This window comes from Artemia franciscana, unplaced genomic scaffold, assembly GCF_032884065.1.
Source record: "Artemia franciscana unplaced genomic scaffold, ASM3288406v1 Scaffold_1887, whole genome shotgun sequence".
Classification (NCBI taxonomy): domain Eukaryota; kingdom Metazoa; phylum Arthropoda; class Branchiopoda; order Anostraca; family Artemiidae; genus Artemia; species Artemia franciscana.
Window position 1 is genome coordinate 21798 of NW_027062999.1, and position 13742 is coordinate 35539.

A 13742-nucleotide genomic window follows, 5' to 3' on the forward strand; every position below is an offset into this window, starting at 1 on the left:
TCAAATTTCATTAACATCCGATCACTCCTTTGTAAGTTAAAAATACCTCATTTTTCTAATATGTGCAGAATTAGCTTTTCCCAACTCCCCCAAAGAGAACGGATTCGTTGCGGTTATGTCAATCACGTATCTAGGACTTGTACTTATTCTTCCCACCAAGTTACATCCCGATCCCTCGACTCTAAGCATTTTCCAAGATTTTGGCGCCCCCTTCAATTCCCCCCAATGTCACCAGATCCAGTCGAGATTTAAAATTAGAGCTCTGAGACACGATATCCTTCCAAATTTCATTGAGATCTGATCACTCCTTCTTAAGTTACAAATACCTCATTTTTTCTATTTTTTCAGAATTAACCCTAGCCCCCCCCAACTCCCCAAAACAGAGAAGATCCGTTCCGGCTATGTAAATTATGTATCTAGGACTTGTGGTTATTTTTCCCACCACGTTTCATCCCGATCCCTCCACTCTAAGTGTTTTCCAAGTTGTAGGTTTCCCCCTCCCAACTCCACGCCCCTGTCACCAGGTCCGGTCGGGATTTAAAATAAGGGCTCTAAGACACGATATCCTTCTGAACTTCAAATTTCATTGAGATCCGATCACCCGTTCGTAAGTTGAAAATACCTCATTTTTTCTAATTTTTAAGAATTACTCCCCCCCAACTACCCCGAAGAGAGCGAATCAGTTCCGATTATGTCAATCATGTATCTGGAACTTGCGCTTATTTTCCCCTTTTAGTTTCATCCCGATCCCTCCACTCTAAGGGTTTTCCAAGATTTTAGGTTTCCCCCCTCCATCTCCTCACAAAGTCACCAAATCCGGTCGGAATTTAAAATAAGAGCTCTGAGACACAATATAATTCTAAACATCAAATTTCATTAAGTTCCAATTACCCGCTCATAAGTTAAAAAACACTTCATTTTTTCTATTTTTTCCGAGTTAACCGGCTCCGCACTCCCCCAGATTGTCAAATCGGGAAAACGACTATTTTTAATTTAATCTGGTCCGGTCCCTGATACGCTTGCCAAATTTCATCGTCTTAGCTTACCTGAAAGTACCTAAAGTAGCAAAACCGGGAGTTTAGGTTTCCCCCCATAACTCCCCCCAATGTCATCAGATCCGGTCGGGGATTTAAAATCAGAGCTCTGAAACACAATATCATTCCAAGCATCAGATTTCATTAAGATCCAACTACCTGCTAATAAGTTAAAAATACTTCATTTTTTCTATTTTTTGCGAATTAACCGGCTCCCTAACCCCCCCCCCAGATGGTCAAATCGGGAAAACGACTATTTCTAATTTAATCTCGTCTGGTCCATGATACGCTTGCCAAATTTCATCGTCCTAGCTTACCTTGAAGTGCCTAAAGTAGCAAAACCGGGACCGACAGAATTGGCGATTGCTATATGTCACTTGGTTAATACCAAGTGCCATAAAAATGTAGAAATAACTAATAAATAATACTGATACTAATAAATCGCCTAGAAAAAAAAATGTAGAAACCTACCATTACAATTTTGTAAAAATGATGGACTTGGACATATTCTTTGCTCTTTATCAGTGTCTACTTAGGTCAAGAATGTACCGAAGGATGGTTGATACCTAAGAGATTAACTGTAACTGTTGAAATTTGAGAAGTGATTACAAAAATATCTAGTTTTAGGATGAGTGCCTCCTTACTATCAATCAACAATGAGATAGAATCAGAAATGATCCTTATAAAATTGAGAAGATTTATTCATCAAACAGTTCGTGGTAACGAACTGTAGTAAGGAGCGATCCGGCTCGATAGTAACCAAAACTCTAAAAAAAAATTGAATTTTAATATAAATAGCTACATCAAAAGAATCGCATTTTAATGCTGATTTTAAATATATAAGTTTCATCAAGTTTAGTCTTAGCCATCAAAAGTTACGAGCCTGAGAAAATTTGCCTTATTTAGGAAAATAGGGGGAAACACACCCTAAAAGTCGTAGGAAATAACGAAAATGACACCATCAGATTCAGCGTATCAGAGAACCCTACTGTAGAAGTTTCAAGGTCCTATCTACAAAAATGTTGAATTTTGCATTTTTTTTTCCAGAAGACAAATCACGGGTGCGTGTTTATTTGTTTGTTTGTTTGTTTTTTTTCCCATGGGTCATCGTATCGACCAAGTGTTCCTAGAATGTCGCAAGAGGGCTCATTCTAACGGAAATGAAAAGCTCTAGTGCCCTTTTTAAGTGACCAAAAAAATTGGAGGGCATCTAGGCCCCCTCCCACGCTCATTTTTTTCCCAAAGTCAACGGATCGAAATTTCGAGATAGCCATTTTGTTTAGCATAGTCGAAAATCATAATAACTATGTTTTTGGGGATGACTTACTCTCCCACAGTCCCTGGGGGAGGGGCTGCAAGTTACAAACTTCAACCAGTGTTTACATATAATAATGGTTATTGGGAAATGTACAGACGTTTTCAGGGGGATATTTTTGGTTTTGGGGGTAGGGTTGAGGGAGGGGGCTATGTGGGAATGTGGGAGGATCTTTCCTAGGAGAAATATGCCATGGGGGAACAAATTCAATGAAAAGGGCGCAGGACGAATCTGGTCACGTTAGAAAAAAACGTCAAATTGAGAGCTTAATATACAATGCTAGGTGTTCGGAGCCTCTCTATTATGGAGTATAATTTGAAAATAGCAAAACTATACGAGCGATAAAACATATATACCATAACCATAACTCAACTAACGAAAGAACTACTAAGAGATAACACAACTATAAAGCGAAAACAGGTGAAAACTAACGGGAAAATAAACGAACTAAGAGGTTGAAGGGGCCCAGAGAAAAAATATAATCCTTTTTCAATTATGAGCCTAACTTCCGCAAAGGAGTAATAATGTCAGAAGCCCCGAAATACCGAATTATTTTCTTTTCAAACAGTTCGTGGTAAGGAACTGTAGTAAGGGGCGACCAAGCTCAATAGTAAACGAAACAGTAAAAAAACGGAATTTTGATGCTAAAAGATACAGCAAAAGAGTCGAATTTATACGCTGATTCTAAATATATAAGTTTCAATTAATTTAGTCTTTGTCATCAAAAGTTACGAGCCTGAGAAAATTTGCCCTATTTTGGAAAAAAGGGGGAAACATCCCCTAAAAGTCATAGAATCTTAACGAAAATTACACTATCGCATTCGGTATATCAGAGAACTCTATAACAAAAATTTCAAGCTCCTATCTAACAAATGTGGAATTTTGTATTTTTTTGCCAGAAAACAAATCACGGGTGCGTGTTTATTTGTTTGTTCGTTTTTTTTGTTTTTTTTTCCCAGGGGTCATCTTATCGACCAAGTCGTCCTAGAATGTTGCGAGAGGACTCATTCTAACGGAAATGAAAAGTTCTAGTGCCCTTTTTAAGTGACCAAAAAATTGGAGGGCAAATAGGCCCCCTCCCATGCTCCTTTTTTTCCAAATGTCAACAGATTAAAATTTTAAGATAGCCATTTTGTTCAGCATAGTCGAAAACCATAATAACTATGTCTTTGGGAATGACTTACTCCCCCACAATCCCTGAGGGAGGGGCTGCAAGTTACAAACTTTGACCAGTGTTTACATATAGTAATGGTTATTGGGAAGTGTACAGACGTTTTCATGGGGATTTTTTGGTTTGGGGGTGGGGTTGATGGGAGAGGGCTTTGTGGGAGGATCTTTCCTTTGAGGAATATGTCATGGGGGAAGAAAAATTCAATGAAAAGGGTGCAGGATTTTCTAGCATTGCTATAAAAAAAATAATGAAAAAATAATCATGAAAACGTTTTTTCAAATGAAAGTAAGGAATAGCATTGAAATTTAAAACAAACAGAGATTATTACGCATATTAGGGGTAATAAAAATACTTTAGCATAAAGAGCGAGGTATTTAGGAGGAGATAAATACCTCGCTCTTTATGCTAAAATATTTTTATTGATTTCAACTATTTATTCTACGGCCTTTTTGATTCAGGGGTCATTCTTAAAGAATTGGGACAAAACTTACGATTTAGTGTAAAGACCGAGGTATTAACGAGGGTACAAACCCCTTCGTACACGTAATAAAAATATAAGAATATAAAAGTTTGTTACGTAAGTTAATTCTTAAGTTACGTGTGTTTTTTACTAATAAAAACGTTCGTTGAATATTAAAAGTTCTAGTAGCCTTTTTAAGTAACCGAAAAATTGGAGGGCAGCTAGGCCTCCTTCCCCACCCCTTGTTTCTCAAAATCGTCTGATCAAAACTAAGAGAAAGCCATTTAGCCAAAAAAAATTAATATACTAATTTCATTTCAATAATTTATGTGCGGAGAGCCAAAATCAAACATGCATTAATTCAAAAACGTTCAGAAATTAAATAAAAAAACTAGTTTTTTTAACTAAAAGTAAGGAGCGACATTAAAACTTAAAACGAAAAGAAATTACTCCGTATATGAAATGGGTTGTCCCATCCGCAGTCCCACGCTCTTTGCGCTAAAGTTTTTAATTTTTTTAAAAAGTAGAATTGTGGCAAAGAGTCAAACTTTAGCGTAAAGAGCGTGGGACTGCGGAGGGGACAACCCATTTCAGATACGGAGTAATTTCTGTTCGTTTTAAGTTTTAATGTCGATCCTTACTTTTAGTTAAAAAAACTAGTTTTTTTATTTAATTCCCAATAAAGGTTGAGCGACTGTCACAAATTTCATCAGTTTTTTCAAGGCATTATAATATCAGAACAAATCCTATTCTGATATTTGAGGGTTGTAAAGTTATATCAACCCTCTAGGATTTCCTCCACTCGACTCGAAAATTCTATTACCTAGGCCTATTATATTGGCACAATCAATTTAGCTACTTAAAATAACAATACATTTTTCAGTAATCCTTCCAGAGTTTTCTTCCGTAATCTTCCTTCTAAAAAAATGTGGTGTTTTCAAATTATTATTGACAGGATTGGACACCTCTTCAATAGTGCAATCTGATATGCGGAATTCGATCGGGGTGATTTTCATCAAAAACTCTTGCTTTTTTGGTAGCGTTTAAGCTTTTTTTGTAAATAGGAATCCTACAAATGTAAATCTATTTCTAGCTTGTAAATTTTGTTGGGTATTCTCTTTGTACCTTCAGAGAAATATAGGTGATTTTGGGAGCGGATGTTCACATTAGCATGCACATAAAAATGCACAAACATAAACATGTATGTACATATGTACCACATGCACATGCATCTGCATGTGCTCCAGGTATTCTCTGAGAGATGCTTTATCCTATAGGGAATTTACCCGAGATAAAAGAAGGGGGCAAGGGTTACCAAAGGTATATTTCAGAGATTTCAATGGTAATATATTTTTTTTTTGTTCATACGCAAAATATTTAATGGCTTCTTGTTTCAACAAGGTACTACCCATCTATTGGCTTCTAGAAGAACAACCTTATGAAAAAAAGGCTTGTTAAAAGATTTTGCCTTAAAAAGTATAGCAATGTATGGTAACAATGAATTTATGCGTAAATTTTTATGTTTCAGCTCTCCCACCCCATAATCAGAGGTGAACTTCCTATAATTTTTTCCTTTTAGGAAATATTTGTATGGGTTCGCTTTTTCTGAAGCATTGCTAATCGAATGTTAAATTTTAATATTAAAAAACGGGGTTGAAGGAAGGATTAGCAATCCTTTTTCACGTTTCGTAGCGTCTTGAACAAGACAGCTTGCAGTAACAAACTTTGAGGAATGAGCAATTCTTGTTAGTAGAAGCCTAAAGACCAAAACCGGAGTTTTAATTGTATTGTATGGAACAACAAAATTTTCACCGAATGCTGGTTCTTAATATGCAAAATGAACTATTTTAAAATTGCTAATTAAAATCGATTCGCACATAAAACTTTGCATAATTTTAGAAGTAGGGAGAAACTCTAAAAGAATACAACAATATCTTAATGGAAATTATGCAATGCAATTTGACTTGTAAGAAAGCTCTGAGGGTTGAGGCAACGGAAGCCCTTTTCATATTGCGGAGAAGATTATTTGATAATTAAACTTTATTTTGAAAAGAAAAAAAACACTAAACGAGACCTTTTGCTTGAAATATTGTAGTTGCAGTAGTTTAAGTTTACCTTGGAGATTTTTCTGAGGAGGCGGTATTCCTGCTTGAATTTAGGGTGACCCTGGGTACGCATTATATTGACAACCAGCAGAATTTAAAGAAGAAAAATAAGTTTTTTTTTCAAATTAATGCAAAGAAAGATATTAAAACCTCAAATGAAAAGAAACTATTCCGTATGTGAAGGCGCTGCCCCCTTCTCAATCCCACACTCTTTATGCTTTATTTGGACTTTTTGTGCAAATCTTCTAAGAATGACTGCTCAAACACAAGGGCCGTTTCAATGGAAAAAACAGATTTTTTTAAATCACGAAAAGTAAATAATAGGTTAGTAAAGGTGTTATCTGGAGAAGCAGAAAAGAAGAAAAAATTCTTGTTTCTGGACAGAAGAGAAAATTCATGGGATCCCAAGTAAGATCAATTTTAAATAACTCTGGGTTACCATGGGTTTTGAATGAAGGGAAGAGGATAGGCTAGTCGAAGAAAGCTTAATAAATTTAGTAAGGTGTTGGGAAGACCAGGAGATTCAGAAATGATAGTGTCAAGTTGCAGCTTCAGTGTTCGTTTGAGTTTACTAGCGGTGGAAGTAGGCTTTGGGACATGGTATTTATTTTAAAGTGGGTTTAAAAAGTGAAAAAATATGGGATATATGTCACGGAGAGGTGTTTTCGTAGCAGTTGAAGAAAGGAAGAAGAAATTAGGCAGAGTAAGGGTAATAGATGCTCCTTATTCGTATCTCGTGTGTGGAGATAAGGGTGAGGATCTGCTTCACTTCTTGGGGGATTGCCTTAGATTGCAAAATTTAAGAAAGGATTATTTTCTAGTAGTTTTGGTCAAGTGGATGGTTATTCTCAGTAATGGGATAAAAATATTATCCGTTTGAACTAAAAATCAGCATAACACTAGCGAAATACATATATTTTTTTTTTCTATCTGTCAGGTGTCATTAAATACATTAGTAAAAAAAAGGGGTGGCTTTTATCGTGCAATTTATTTATTAGTATGTAATTTCGGTCCCAACAAAAAACTTTCATATAAGGGATAGTCAAACGTTTTTACCCATAAGCCATATGGACCTTTGCTTATGAGAAAAGGAATGTTTTTTGCAGATTATTTTGGATCCGACTTTGACTGAACAGGATTTTCTGTTACAGGGATTAACTTTAAACATCCTTAAATTGAAACCGGTACAAATATCACCACCAGGAAAAGGATTCAATGGAAATCTGTTTTAAATTCATATACTGAGCCACTGAGCTCAACTACCACAGGTGGGTTTTGAATAAAGAGCAGCTATGCAACACTAATGTTTAGGTGCCCGTTGTTCAAAAATATTGACCAAAATCAAGGGCGTTAAACGATATGGATTTCATTTTATTTCCGAATGGAAGTTTACAATTATTCCTTAAGAAGGCTGACCTAGCAAAACTAAACTGAATTATCTTGAATCAGAGTAAGAAAACAAACAAAAGGTACTGGTTTGTCAAAGACATTTGACAATTCATATTTTAGGCCTAACTCATATTTTATATTATGAATTATTCATATTATAATATGAATATTTTGATATTTAATTTCATATTATAATATGAATATAAATTCATATAATTAGGCCTAATTCATATTTTGTATTTTCATGAAAGTTTCTTGCAATAAGCCTCAGTCAATGAACTTGCTTTTGGAACCATTTCATTTTGTAACATTATACTTTTCAAAAGAGTTACTGATAAATAATCACTAAAATTGGTTAGTCCTCAAAGTCATTACTCGTATTTATCCATGAGTTTATACCCGGTTGCTTAAGAAAACGGGGGAAAGGGTGTAATTATTTGACTTTTGTTTCAAAATTGATCCTAGAATAATTTTGCCTACTTTGCCTTTAAAGAAATAGAATTATTGTCTGAAACCCAATTAATTTTCGGGGGAGAAGTTGTTAATACCTCTTACTTCTGAAAGATTTTATATTCAACAGTCCCAAAAAATCGACCAAACTCTTGACAGGAAGAAAAATGAAACAAAGGCCAGTTACAAACCTCATGTTATTCCTGCCATTATTTGTATTAATGAATGACTGATTTGGCTTGAAAATATGTTTAAGGGGTCAGGAGTGGGAAGATGTAAGCCGTTGGTTTTTTCTTTAAATACACCATCTTGAATATACATTTTTATATTTTGCAATGGAATTTTGCAGATTTTAAAATAGTGAAGTTGAATTGGAAGTCAGCAATACAATTATTCTAAGAAATAGTTATGATAACAAGCGTCTTTCTAAATGGTAACGTTAAATAGAAAGTACGAATTGTGAGAGGTATCAAACTTGGGCACCCATGATCTTTCTTCTGGGAAAAAAAGGAAGCAAAATTCCACCTAGGCTTTCATAGATCAATTTTTCTAATAATCTATGCCTTTGGCCTTAAATCCCTCAAAATTAATTTTTATATTGTATCTTTAAAAATGCATAATTATTGTCGAAAATCCAATCATATTTTCCGTGTTGCTAATACTATCAAATTTCACTAGATATAACCTTGAACAAACCTAAGAGAGCTGAAAAGAGAGAAAGATTAAACAAAGGTCACTCACAAACTTCATAATTTTCCAATTACTGATCTGATTTACAAATGAAGAAAGTGGCAATCGAATATCAATATATACCTTTAAAAAACCACAGCGGCTTTTGAAATAGATTTATCTGTATTTTCTAGTTGGGTAACAGGTTTTATCTTATATTTAAGTACGTTATTTTGTAAAAAGAAATGAGCTTAGTTTACAGAAGTAACGATAAAATATACTGCCTGCAGTTTAAGATTAAAAAATTTTCTATTTGACTTTCTTTATCTTAGAAAAAGGAACGGAAGCCAAAAAATAATTATATTTGAAAACAGAAGAGGCAAAAACTTGAGTGTAAAGATGCAACATTAGAACAAACGAAAGTCTGAGTGATTTAGCGTCATGGCTGGCAAGTTTTAGGAGAGACGTGAGGGTGGGATGCTGGTCCAACCCATGAAATAGAAGAGCTTATAAGGAAATTACATGTTTTGTTAAACAGTGGCTGCACCCTAAAATGAACAGAAATAGGCAGAAGTTTTGATTAACCGAAAACGCCGAAAAAACTTTTATCAAAAATACTAGCAAATTTCCAAATATTTTGGTTTTGTATCCGGAAACCTTTATTTGTCTTGAAAAAAAGTAGAATATATTGATTAAATTACTCTAATCGATCCCACTGATCAAATAAATTGATCACAACTAGGAAATAAGAGGAGAACCCCTGGTATTGCCTATTGGAAAGAACTTTGTAGCTTCAATGTATTTTCTTTTCGGACACCTCGTACGGAGTGGGTAGGCTTACATGCTCGATAGATGGCTCATTCGATTGGAAATGTTAAAGATTCTGTAGCCTTTGGAAGAGTTAAAAGTTATTGGAAGTGACCAGTCACCTTCCCCAGAGTTTTAACTCACCCGGAGCCTATTAACCACCTCCTCTGATATAAGGTTACATATTTATCAAAACCCTTTTGCTCAAAATAACCGAGCGTTCCAATAAATGTGCATATATTGATGACCGAGCCCCTGGAGCATCTGGGAAAGAGCGGCAAATAATAGAAATTACCAATCGTTTATAAGTAGATTTTAAAGAGGAAAATAAGAGGGAGGGAGGAGGGCATCTTTGATCTAGGTTGTCAGATAATCTCAAAAATTAAAAAGAATTCATTCCAGGCTGAGACGAACACATATTTTCTTGGGAGGTTGAAGGTGTTAGGGTTGCAGAAAGGGGCCGATTTTCTTTTATCCCCGATCACTGTCGAACTGTTCAAACTGTTAGTTTATTTTCCAAGAAGAAAATAATTGAATTCAATTTATTTATAACTTGTTATAATACATATGAAAAACTCAGTCTAATGTTAATAAAAGAAAAGAGGAAAAAGAAAAAGACAATTACCTAAGAAACTAAACAAAAACTTTGCAACAGTTCACCTTACTTAAAAACACTTAAAACATACAAAAGCTAAACATTCATTGAATCAAAATAGCGCTTCATGGGTGCCGACAGATTCTACTATTATAAGCTTCTATGCTTTTCTTGATAGAAGCATTCGGGTTTATGATGCCGCATCTTTTAATGACCCAGGAGTTGCTTGCCTTCTAGTTGCCTTAAGAGTGTCACCGATAGGAAGCCCTAAATATTTCATTTGTGATTTTTGGGAAACTGGTAAGCCGTCAAGATTAATAGTAAATCCTGCTTGAGTCTCAACCCAGTTGAACAGAACTACGTCCGATTTTTCTCTATTGAATGTAAGATTAATCTTAGCATATTCTTTACTTAAAATAGCAAAATTTCTTTCGAACGACTGTACTATTCGACTGGGGTTAAAAATATCATCTGCATAAGTGATAAATGACACATCAATCCCTCTTAAAATACACGAAGGAACTGCGCTGGATTGAGCGTTCAGGATGCAGTTGTTAAAGGCAACTGGAGAGGTAAAGGCACCCTGTCTGGCACCTCGACGGACTGGAATAACGAAACGTGTTATGGTCCCATCAGGTAGCCTGATTACAACAGCAAGATAATTATACCTATCATATAAAGTACGAATGGCAGACGTGTCAACTCCCCGTTTATATAGCTCAAGGAGAATTTGTGAGTGAATCAGGGAGTCGAAAGCATGGCTTACATCATGACTCCCTAGGACGAGCAAATCACCAGACTTATCAGCATCTATAAGTATTGAAGATAGTGCAGTAAGAACCTTGGCACACCCTAGGCCTTTTTGGAAGCCAAACTAATATGGCGGCATGTAGCATTTATCTGTAAGTTCTGACATTACGAGTTTTTCAAAAATCTTGCAGAAAGTAGTAGCAACTGTAATAGGGCGATATTAAGAACACTCATTCAGCGATATTTTTTTTGGAGCAGGAGTAAGACAACCAAAAGAGAACGAGGATGGAACTATTCTAGCTGTGAACACCATTTGGAACATGAGATCAATGTGATAAAATAGTAGGGGACTTCCAGGAAGAATATGTTTAGCACAAATATTATCTGTATCCCTCGAAAAAGGTTTCTTAATTTTTTGAGCAGAATTCATAATATCAGACAGTAAAACAATTAACGTGGGTACAGTATTTTTTGACAGTGTCCGATTGAGATCACATTTAAGGGGATATTCTACTTTGGAATCAGGTTCTGAAAACTCTTTCAAAAAATGCTGTTGCCAGGCCTCAGCAGAGATTTGAGCTGACGGAGCGTTTATTTCACTCTGGTTGCGGGATCAAACTTTTCCACAGAAGCGTCGGATTGCTCATTATATTTTCTGAAAAATCCGAACGAATAGCGGCTCTATGTTTTTGCAGTTCTTTGGAAAAATGGCGCTTTGTGGAAATCCGTATTTGGTTCACTATACCGTTCTTGTGTCTCCCGCATTCTATCCATATGCCTAGCCAAAATTTGGCCTTCTGGCAGGCTTCGACTAGGGATGGGTTCCCGGACCAGCCCTTAACTTGTGACCAAGCACGGACTCTGGATCAAGGGACAAAGTGCGATTCCGCCTGTAGTAGCGCATGCTTAATAAGTGACGAGTGCATACTTAGTTTTAGACGAATTTCAGACGTGGGAATAGGTACTGATGTTTGGAGCAAGTCAAAAGGTATTTTTATCTTCGAAAGTAGATTATCAAGCCAGTACTGATACTGAGTCAAATCGGTATTACTCCATTTAATGATTGTTCTCCATTTTAAAGGTTGATTCGCGCGTATTCGATAGAATGGTGAACTGATTCGGAACGCTAGCGGTAAAGGGTCAGACAAAAAAAATTCACGGAGCACATCTACTGTTAATGAGCTACTAAAAATACTACTAGATACAAGGACAAGATCAAGGATAGAAACTGATCCGATATGTTGAATGTACGTGAAGTCACCCGCTTTCGGTACAAGAGCATTTTCATTTGGAATCAGACTAAGCAAAAGAGCTGAACGCGAGCTTTCACTTTTGGATATATCACAATTAAAGTCCCCCAATAAAATCCAATGGAAATGAGAAGCACTAATTTTATTCACATATTTCCCCAGTTCTTTGCAGGCTAGAGCAAACTTCATTTCGGAGTAGTTGTCTCTGTAGTCGGTGGGCAGGTACACATTTATTATAACAGTCTCGCCAACTCTAACTGCTACAAAACGGTCAGAACTAGCGAACAATTCGGTGTTGACATGCCCACTTATTAGCGTAGCAAGTCCACCCGAGGGTGTTCTTGGAGACAAAAGGGTGTTCTTGGTACAAAATGGACCATGTGTGAGGGTAAGACATCGAATATATTCCTAATGTCGTTTGATAGAAAGTGTTCTTGGAGACAAATAATTTCTTTGGTGAGGCAGAGCTGTTCCAGCACGGTAATTTTGGTTTTAAGACTACCATTCATATTCCAGGAGACGAAAGGCTTGTCAATATAAAATTCATTCATTTTGGGCGTTTTAGGTCATTAACTTCGCTGACTTGTTAGATAGGCAGCTAGCGTGGTAGCATGTGTTTCAGGTGCTTGTACAGCTTAGACACTGCATCGCATTCTGGCAGGGATTTTCTTTCATGGCACCATGGTTATTTTCAGCACAATGGGCACACTTTGATACGTTTTTACACTGGGCCGCTATGTGGCCAGATTCATGGCAGTTGTAGGAACGTTTCGAAGAAAGACGAATTATTGAATTCTGAAACATTCAAAGCCCACTTTCATTAAAAGTTTTATGGCAGTATCAAGGGATTCACGACTTGGAAAATAAAGCTTGAATGCGCGTGATTTTCTACATTATTCGGCTTTCTCACATCTAGAAACTACAATTTAAATTACCTCTGCGGCAAGGGGTTCAAGAATCCTTTTAATCAGTCCTATGTACAAAGAGGTTTTTACTTTGGCATCGGATTCTGAATTTATATTATTGATTTTGACTTACTTGACTTAAGTCTCCTGCCAGGCACTGCTCGGCGTAGAGAGTGACGTCTGCCTCCTCCACGCACTTCGGTCCATGGCAAGTATTTGGTCTTCGCCCTGTCTGATGTTTGCCATCACCAAAAACTCGGACAGGCTGTCGGACCAACCTTTCTTCGGTCGGCCTAATGGTCACTTCCAACCAACTTTGGTAGGGTCAAAGTCATAGATTATCTTTGCGGGTAGATGTGGTGGCATTTGAAGCAGATATCCGAACCATCGTAAAGTTCGCTCGGCTGCTTGAGTCGAAAACCAAGACTGCTTTGTGAGCTGCAGAAGCTTTTCATTGCTGACGAAGTCAGACCATCGTAGGTCCTCAATCCTCCTCAGGCTCTTTGCATGAAATACGTCTATTTTCTTGAGGGTTGCAGCTGATGCTTGCCATGTCTCAGCTCTGTAAAGCATCACAGAACCGACTAGAGCGTTAATTCTGCTGGTTCTCAATACAATGCGTACACAGAGTCACCTTAAATTCAAGGAGGAATACAACCTCCTCAGAAAAATCTCCAAGTTAAATTTTAACTACTGGAGGATAATATTTCAAGAAAAAGATCAAAACAAGTCAAATTGGATTGCATAATGTCTTACTTTGAATTTTTTTTTTTAGAGTTTCTCCTTGATTCTAAAATTGTGCAAAGTTATATGTGCGAATCAATTTTAATTAGCAATTTTAA